This window comes from Scyliorhinus torazame, chromosome 24 (genome assembly GCF_047496885.1).
Source record: "Scyliorhinus torazame isolate Kashiwa2021f chromosome 24, sScyTor2.1, whole genome shotgun sequence".
Taxonomy (NCBI): Eukaryota; Metazoa; Chordata; class Chondrichthyes; order Carcharhiniformes; family Scyliorhinidae; genus Scyliorhinus; species Scyliorhinus torazame.
The window spans coordinates 38,715,779-38,722,923 of NC_092730.1; the positions used below are offsets into that span (position 1 = coordinate 38,715,779).

Below are 7,145 nucleotides of genomic sequence, written 5' to 3' on the forward strand. Positions count from 1 at the left end.
GGATCGAAAGTGGGACCTCTGTGCCGTTAGGTACTCTGCAGGTTGTGACTGCGCCGTCTAATGGAGACATGCTCACAGGACTGTGAGAGAGGCTTTCTTTCAGGGGTTAGGCCTCTTTTGATCCATCAACAGCAGCCTGCTGTCTGCAGGGGATCTCGGAATGTCAAGCCCCTCTTCCCAAGGTGGACTTAATCAGGGACAAGATGTTGGTTGAAGAGAGAATCAAATGTCTGAAGATTTGGTCTGAGATTCCTGATGTTTTGTGAAGAGAACAAGGTGGTGGAGCAAGGTGACAATAGCAGGATACAAGTTTGGGATATTATCCAGTCCTCAGGGAACTAAGGAAATTCGGCATGTCCACATTATCTCTTACCCACATTTACAGATGCACCATTGAAAGCAATCTATCTGGCTGCATCACAGCCTGTTATGGCAACTGCTCGGTCATGACCGCAAGAAAATTCAGAGAGTCGTAAACACCGCCCAGTCCATCACACGAACCTGCCTCCCCTCCATTGACTCCATCTACACCTTCTGCTGCCTGGGGAAAGCGGGCAGCACAATCAAAGACGCCTCCCACCCGGCTTACTCACTGTTCCAACTTCTTCCAATGGGCAGGAGATACCGAAGTTTGAGATAACGCATGAACAGCTTCTTCCCCGCTGTTAGCGGACTCCTAAACGATCCCCTTATGGACTGACCACATGAACACTACACCCCTGTATGCTTCACCCGATGCCGGTGTTATGGAGTTACATTGTGTAACATGTGTTGCCCTATTATGTATTTTCTTTTATTTCCTTTCCTTTTCATGTACTTAATGATCTGTTGAGCTGCTCGCAGAAGAATACATATCACTGTACCTTGGAGAACGTGACAATATACAAAATAAAATCCAAGGAGACCGTCCGAATATATTAGCCAGAAAACCATGGTCTCTTATCTCATTAAGTTAACTTATGTGTGGCATCTTGTCGAACGCGTTATTGGATATCCAAATATATTACACCTTTTGGGTCTCCTTTATTTATCCTGGTGATTAACGCCGCAAAGAATTCCAATTAATCTGTCGTCCATGACGTTCCCTTCATAAAGCCGTGCTGAATCTGCTTGATTCTGAGATTCTGATTGAACACCCACACAAACTTTGCCTCCAGCCTGGAGCTCAATGTCTGAAGATAGTGTTTTACTTTCTAATGAAAACGATTGTAGTTTGAACAATTTCCTGTCGTTCCTTTGATTATCTCCAGGCCTGTCGGGAAGTTGCTGGGTGACATGTAGAATATTGTAGTGAGGAAAATGGAAAAGAAAATTGGTGCTATGACGCACCCTTTGTTTGTCTGCAGTTCTTATTGAGCCGGGTTTGTGTTGATTCACTTGGTGAGGATCACTGACTCTATGTGATTGCCGAACAGGCAGAGGATGTGACACATGCCCGTGAGCAGCTAAATTTGAGGATGATGCTCCATGAATCTTCACGGCTCTCAATGTGAAGGACTTTTGCGACATCGAAAATGACCATGTCCGGCAGCTGGAGCTTTCCGTGTATTTTCTGTGATCTGGGAAAAAGGGTATCATCAAAAACAGAACTGAAATGGAAATATTCACAGTGATTATTGACAGGGTGAAAACATCAGCTTCCTCTTTGCAGCGGATGGAAACGGCGTCTGACGTCGAGGAATTTATCGTTGAGTCCATGTGGTAGACCTGCTGCGGTCACTTCACACAGAAATCTGGTGGAACTTCCTGATAACCCAGTCATCACGTGACCACTCGGTCTGCGCAGGTCTCTTTCTGTGTTGTCAGATTCTTCGATTCCATTACTTTAATTTTGACCGAGACTGGGAAGTTATGTACTGGTCCATTCAAAAAACATCAATTTATCGCATATTTCCTTTGCAACTGATATTGTGACACAAAAGTAGAACAGTGCGTTATGGAAGGTGAGATTTTCGTGCAGCTCAAGGCGTTGCCCCAAATCTCATGGTCTTTTTCCATGTTAATTCTACCCTTCCCAGATAAAGACTGGGACACCGTTCATTGCATTACTGGAATACCTGGAGTGCATTTTACAATGCTTTCGACAAGCGAGCGATCAGCTGCAATGGCCGAGTGGTTAAGGCGTTGGACTCGAAATCCAATGGGGTTTCCCCGCGTAGGTTCGCACCCTACTCGCAGCGGCTATGATCCGAAATCTTTACTTCGTTTGGAGCAATCTGTTTGCAGAACACGATGTCAGTCTAAGTATCAATTTGAATTTCTTGTTCATTCAATGTATTCGGATTAAATGTCTGTGTCATGACAGAAGAACCTTCCTTTTTCTCATTCTGCTTTCGCTCTGAATTTTCTTATTTGTCAGGATAGTTTCACAACCTCAGTCACGTTCATATTAACTTCACCGGGCACCAGAATTGTGAAAATCGATGATAACAAAGCTTCAAATTTATTTTTGCCTGTCATTTGTTAGATCTTTTTGTTCTCTTATTTTGAAATTGACCAGCTCGCATAAATTTCTAAATAAATCGGCGCAACAATGGCCGGTAATCGAACGCTGGTTAACCACCGGGAAAACGGCGGTGCTCCCCACTATGCCGGTTCAGGCGATGGACTAGAAATCCATTGGGCTTTCCCCGCGGAGGTTCGAATCCTGATGACAACGTGTCTTCCTTTGCTCATGCAATTTACAAATTCACGCAAGTTTCGTTGTCATAAGTTATGCCTTCCATGGAAAGCTGTGAGGTGGTGTAAAACACAAAAATGTCAAAGGAACTTTCGTGAAAATGTGTCGAACGGCAAGACTTATCTGCCGTTCTTAATGGCCGCTGATCTCGCCGACAAATGAGCAAAATGTCTGGATATCATTTTATTGTTCAAATCAAAGGCTAATGGATGAATAGAACGAGGTGCGAGCAGGCAGTGGGACTGCACCGGCTACCTTCCACACTTCAACCATCTGCAGCTTAGTTGGATGGGCCATGTTTACTAGGCCTGTACTTTCCAGTCATTAGGTGGAGTTATGGGCAGGGCATGGACAGGGTATGAAATGAAATATGAAATATGAAAATCGCTGATTGTCACAAGTAGGCTTCAAATGAAGTTACTGTGAAAAACCCCTAGTGGCCACATTCCGGCGCCTGTTCGGGGAGGCTGGTACGGGAACGGTATGATGCTCGTTCGGAGGGTCGGTCACCACTTAATGGACCGAATAGCCCCACTCTGCCCGCTAGGGAATCGATGTTTCAATTAATTACAGCAGCTCATTGGAGCGATTTGCCCAGACAATGGACTGGAGGAATGAATGTCGCCTCTGATATGACAGCCTGGAAGTTGAGAACGAGAAACTAGGAATCGGATATTTCCACTGACGGTGAATGACTCCGAAACAAGGGTCTCCAATCCCTTTGCTCCTCCAAGGTCTATCGTTTCTCACCATCTGCAAAGTACACCAATTTCCCACTGGTCCTGCAATGTGAGGCTGTTGTGTAACCCCGCACATCTTTACTGACTGCCTCTGCGTCTACTATTTATTGCATTTCCAGCCTGTATTCTACTGGCACATATCAGTTTATTTCGTTCTAGCCGAGGAATTCACATATTCCTTTTTCATATCTCCGCAAATCTAAATTGCAGAATGGATGCGACAAATGACAGAAGAATATAAAATCTTCGAGTTCCTCCCGCTGAAGAACGCACTCCGATGACATCTTCAACGTAGCTGTTGCAGGTATTGGATAATATCAAGCTCTAAATAAAACAATATTTATGATTACTATTGCGACGTTTGCATTTGAATTTTATGTGTAGGAGCATGAGAGTGCGTTGAATAATAGAATAATTGTGTATTTATTTCTGTTATCTCTCAATCTGTTTGTGTTGAGCTGCTTTGTGTATCAATGTGTTTTGACCTGATTGAAAACTGAAGGAAAGATGTTGCCTTTTCTTTTCCTGTCTTTTCTGTGACGCTGTTCCAATTATGGCAATCAATAAGTTTGCCCACCTTTCTTTTGATATCTATGTTCTAATGCTCAGAGTCGCCAGGTATCAAATGATACCACCACAAGGTTCAACCGGCTATTGATCAAAGAGCCAAACACCAGTTAGTTAGTTCAAGGTCAAGGGTACTTTATTTACACACAATTAGTCATGCAACATAAACACTGCTAGTTAACTACACCTATCGACTAAGACAACCTGTACTTAACTTCAGGCACCCGGCTTAGGTCAGAGGAACAGTGGCTGCTGTCCGATTCTGGAACACTCGAGTCTGGAGAAATAAGTGCTGCTCAGCTCGGCTCATTCGTCTGGTAGCGAGCGTTAAACTTGCACTTACTTCTGGTGTTACTGCACTTGGAAATGGTCGTGGCCGGGGCGCCAGGTCCAAGAGAGGACGAATATCTGGCAAACTCTTCTACTTATACTTGGGGGCTTCGTGTTCTTTTGGCGGTCCTTCAGTTTGGGCCCCACTAATTGGGTGATCCCTGATCACTGTGTTCAATTCCTAACCAATAAGTTGGCGAGGACCTGGATGGCTGGCCGTGTTCCAAGCGGTCACTGACCCGGTTGCTTACGCTTCCCCTGAAAAGGGAGTGGCGCTGAAATGTCTGGGACTGTACCGGTCGCTCGAGTACCAGTCCTTTGTTTTGGAGAAGATGGGCCATCAAATGCTAATCGGCCGCATCAAAATGCTAATTGGTCGGAGTTTCGATAACGTCTGGATTTCTTGCTTGCAAATATACATCTCAGGCTCTGAGCCTGCCTGAGCCTTGCCTTGTCCGTTTTACCCGCTAGGCTTTGCGCGTTTCTCTGTCCCTAGTTGTAAGTGGCCATTCCAGATGGCTACACTTCGTCCTCTTGATCCTCACCGCGAAGCGTGAAGGATCACAATACTGGGTCTTCTCCTGATCTCTGAAATGCCGGGTACCCTCAATCAAGGACAGGTTCTACCCTACTCTGTGCCACGGGTCGAAAGAATTTACCTAAATCTCCCTGATACAACACGTACCTAAATATTCCTAAGGGGCCTTTTAACATTCAATCCTATATTCCATTCTCCTTATAAATAATATAAAAGGAGAACCTCTAACTGTGTCTCAGTAAACTACCCTCATGCTGCTATTTAACAATCAAAGAACTTATCTTGCAGCACAAAAATCCAATAGCAGTATCACATTTCTTCATATCACTAACATTCATATACAGAAAATTAACTTTATTAACGAAGCAACAACTGCGGAATTTATGAAATAAAAAAGTTCAGAAAGAGTGTGGGGTTTGCTGGAGTCCGAGGATAGGGACTCTAACTGTGTATACTGGAGGGCAGGAGGCTCTCCTTCTCCATTTCCGCAATCTGATTGTCTGGGTGACTCTGCAGAATATGGCTATCACTAGTAAGGCTTCTACTGTTTTTGACAGGGAGTACCATTTAATCAGATTCTCACACCATGTGGGGGTATCGGTGGCTGGGTCTATGTGTGATGTCGTGTCCAGGCTGGGGTTGTTGTGTTGGGTAGTCGTGTTCGGGGCCTCTGTGGTGAGGGAGGTAGAGGTAGGTAACTCGCGCAACTGTATTGTTCCAGCTACGGTCATGATGCAGATCATCAGGGTCGTCTTCATCTTGTTCAGACTTTTCTCCGTCTGTAGGTATCTTCCTATCTTCTTCGGGGAGCAAGCAAAATGTCTGTTATTATCTTGTTGCTTAACATCTCGTTTGTCTGTCTGTTTCTCCTTAACGTCAATTTCCCGTTCGAATCGTCACCATATGTGACTCCCTCATTTTATTTGTATACCAACTATTTGCGGAGACAAGACATCCGAAAAACAAATTCTGTCACAGTGCGAGCAGTCTCGCAGCTGGTGTTTGATGGGCTGAGTGGACGAACAATTTCTCCGTCCTCTGCAAACTCGTTTTTCCAACGAAGTGATTCTGACATGTAAATAGTAGGTGGGGGATAACAACCGAAGGGTTGCCTGAAAGGGGCAAAGTTGTGGCAAAATGCATTCTTTAAACCACAGGAATGAAAAAGAACAGCAAAGAGATTCGAAAATAATTCTCCGAATGGAGTGCGTATGATCCGCGGCAGGGCAAGAATGGGTGGAATCCCCGGGTAGGGTGGTGACCAGTGCCTTTACACCACTCCCCGATCTTGGCTGACCAATTGTATAAGGGGTCCTCAGGCAGGGCGTCGATAAATGCCGTTACTCCACTGCCTGAGTGACCTTCCAAGAGCGGTACGAATTTGGAAATTTGTTTTCTTAACTGCCATGTGGCGTCAGAAGAGTAGTTATTACTGTATCAGGAAAGTATTCGTGAGGCTGACACAAAATCGTACAAGAGAGAATACACATCATTTAAAAACAAAGTAAAGAACAAAAGCGGGCGGGTTCCATCAGAGTATAGGACACCATAAATCTCAATCGGTTCCTGTCTCCCATCATCTGGACACCTCAAGGTTCCATTCTGAAAAGGGTTTCAAAGGGGTTACCATGGTGGGAGTCAGACATGGAGTCATCAGCATCTCCCAGGTGCCAAACTCGCGTGTAGAGTTTCCGTGCTAACACCGCGTTTGCCGATGTGGGGTCCATTTCATCATTCCGTGTCAGACGACAGGAATGATCGCTTTGCCAGTGTTTCATGTTCCATATGGCGGTCTGGGCAAGGCGGTTGTCCCTATCGGCCTGTGGTGGGTCAGTTTCCGGTGTGGGCAAATAAATCGTCACGAAGGGGATGAATGTATCCTGATCGGTGTCTCTGGGGCTGCAAAGACTGGGGTCTGGTCTGTGTGTCCATTGTTCGGTTTTCTCATGGGCTTCAGTTGTGCTGTCGCTGTCAGCAGAATCAAGCGTCAGGGTGAAATTTGATTCTAGGCGCCGGGTCAAGGTTGTGTGTGTGGACGTGCTGCTGCTGCTGGGGGAGGGGGGATTGGGTTGTCAGTGGGCGAGTCTTCATTGTCTGCCATCGCCGACGAGAGGTGGTGCGAGTGGCTGCACTGGGTTCCATAAACCTTAAGCTGATTTGCATGGAACCATCCTGATTTTCCGTTCGGATACGTGATTTCACAAACTGGGGGGCTTACTTTCTCCGAGGTTGAATAGGGACTTGCAAATTTAGGGGAGAGGAATGAGCTGTGGTTGTATAAGGTGACCAT

At 45.5% G+C, this 7,145-nt stretch overlaps 1 non-coding gene across 1 annotated transcript; it reads left to right on the top strand.

Moving 5' to 3' along the window:
* The first annotated feature begins 2,098 nt into the window (after positions 1-2,098).
* trnas-cga (transfer RNA serine (anticodon CGA)) lies at positions 2,099-2,180 on the top strand. Its single transcript has one exon. It is a non-coding gene; the product is annotated as a tRNA-Ser (tRNA).
* Positions 2,181-7,145: the final 4,965 nt, after the last annotated feature.